The sequence below is a fragment of the Penaeus japonicus genome, unplaced genomic scaffold (genome assembly GCF_977035675.1).
Source record: "Penaeus japonicus unplaced genomic scaffold, GWHDUDI00000001_assembly GWHDUDI00000012, whole genome shotgun sequence".
NCBI lineage: Eukaryota > Metazoa > Arthropoda > Malacostraca > Decapoda > Penaeidae > Penaeus > Penaeus japonicus.
The window spans coordinates 39,668,748-39,671,247 of NW_028234414.1; the positions used below are offsets into that span (position 1 = coordinate 39,668,748).

General features: G+C 28.8%; 1 protein-coding gene across 1 annotated transcript in view; it reads left to right on the plus strand.

The window, feature by feature from the left end:
- Positions 1–2,500, plus strand: part of LOC147470839 (uncharacterized) — a 40,004-nt gene that overhangs the window by 36,380 nt on the left and 1,124 nt on the right. The window contains exon 6 of the mRNA XM_086542787.1: positions 1–2,500. This exon is cut by the window's left edge and continues 882 nt beyond it; it is cut by the window's right edge and continues 1,124 nt beyond it. The gene's annotated coding sequence lies outside the window, so the exon portion shown is untranslated.

A 2,500-nucleotide genomic window follows, 5' to 3' on the forward strand; every position in this document is an offset into this window, starting at 1 on the left:
CTAATTCCACAGTATACATAAAAAAGACAAAAATAATAACATAATGCTCTGTACTGAGAAAGAATAATAGTATACTATGATTAATTAATTTAGTTTAATCCTTGGTTCTCTATGGTGTCACTATATTTTTTGCATAAAATGTGAATAGTTGTAATAGGAGCATTAATGGTTCTGACTAATTCAAAGAAAAAATTGAAATGAGTCAATGTACTGTGGTAATCCCATGTTTTTCTTTATTCATTTTTTGAAATAATGACAAGCATATATTTTGAAATCAGTCCAAATGAAAGAAATATATATGATCATAATTTGGTGCTATCTTACCCATCCATTTCAAAGTATTGAATCCCATGTAACTCTCTTGGGATGGAAGAACATTATCATGCAGATCCTTACACAAAATAAGATTTCCTAAACAGAATAAATGTTCAGCAGCTCGGCAAAATTATCAGTGTCGTTAATTGCGTCACACTGAAGAGCAGATCAAATCTTTTGATTTATTTATTATGTACATGAATTGCTTATAGAAAATTATTCCTTCGTTCAGGATTTAAAATCAAATATAGAACATCGATCTAACAAAAATCTTTACAAAAGCCACATGCATAATATCATGTTTCTGCATAACTTACAAAAATAAATAGATGTATATAGTGTATATTAAACATCACTAGAATGTATTTCATAGTACATATAATTTCTACTCACAGGAAATAGATTTATTTATATAGGATTAATAGAACTTTCACATCTATCAAAAGACATAATAAATTCTATATTATGAGAGCTAATATATTTATCACTCATTACAGACACTGTACTGTGATCCTATGATTTTGAGTCGATGTTACTCAAAGACTACAACCTAGATATTAAGCTTCTGTACGTAGAAGCGTTTCATTTCTGTAGTGGCTTTGTTCGATTATTCTCATAATCCATATATATATACATACAAAACAAGTTCTGGATCCCTTCGATGATTCTGTTTACTATAGGCCCTACAGAAGTTGGTCCCATTCATATTGTAATGATTCCGCTTTTCTGTGGTTAGTGTACACAATATTCCATCGTTCTCACGGTTATCCAACAGGAAGGGGAGTTAGTAGACCACCCCCTTCTTCATGTAAATAAATTCCAGTTTTGTTTCTAGAATATTGTGTGAAATTATGGCAGGTTTAGTCATTGGAATGTGGAAGGACATTTGTTACTCTGTAATCAGTCTCGTCTCATAAAGGTTATTGAAGTGATTCAAGATTTTGCTAATATATTCTTTTCTTTTTTTAAATACTTATGATACATAATGTTAAGGCACGGTTTTAAGGTCATATGCAGTACAACAGTAAATAATCAACATTCTTATCATAATAATACTAATAATAACAATAATAATAATAATAATAATAATAAATTAGAATAAAAAAAAAACTTTAGTTATATTAATATACGCTCAATAATTACCGTGGGAGACAAAGATGTCATACAAGAAAAGAAAATCAGCTGGATTGTTTGATTATAGGATTTTATTTATCTTAAACACATGCATTTCAAAGCAATCAATAGAAACCCAGTATGTGAAGGAACACGCTACAGTCCCTCTTGGTCTCTTGATACGACCAAGTTAACAAATTGAAGAGGTGCATAATGACCCTGAACATTTAACTTTTCCCATTTTTATATCTATGAGAAAAACTTTCTTTTTACAACTTCAGTCAATCGTTTCTGTATGTACAATCTTCTTGGGTCATTTTTTATAACTTTTGATGCGGTTGTCATTTTAGGAGTGGTAGAGTTTAACTCCATAATTCAATTAAGGTTATAAGTTAAAGATTATCATCATTCACCTGGTTTTTACTTTCCTTGAAGTGTCTATTTTATGTTAGATGTATATATTGTAAATAATTTGCAGATGTACACTGCATATGAACATGATACTGTATAATAAAAGGTATATAGGCCTAGTTCCCCTAAACATGCTAGAAAGATGAATCAAAATATTTGTAATGAGTTATTATGAGTATGTTCAGGTTCCAACTATAAATCTACAAATACAGAAGACATCAAAACTCAAAAAATCCAAAACAGTATTGATAAATGTAGCTTTTTATCTTATGTGAAGAGTTAGAAAAGATGACATTTTTTTCTGATTTAAATTCTTTGCTAAGCTGGTAGGGTATAACATTCAAAACATGAATGTTAGTCTCAATAATAAATACAATCATATTAATGATCATGCTTTCATTTCAGTTTTGTTTAAAAGTATTTCCTAAAATGTGGTCATTGAAAAATAATCATGTATTTTTATGCTGGTTTTATCTTTTTTTGAATTAATTTCTTCTGCTTGCACAAAAGATATTTCTTTCTTTCTCTCTCCCTTTTTCAAAATAAAATTTAAATACATTTTTAATAATTCAACAATGAGATTCAAATAACCTTTTAAAAATAGTCTGTAAACACTCTTAATCATAATGAATATACAGGATTTTTTTCTCATCCCTCGAAT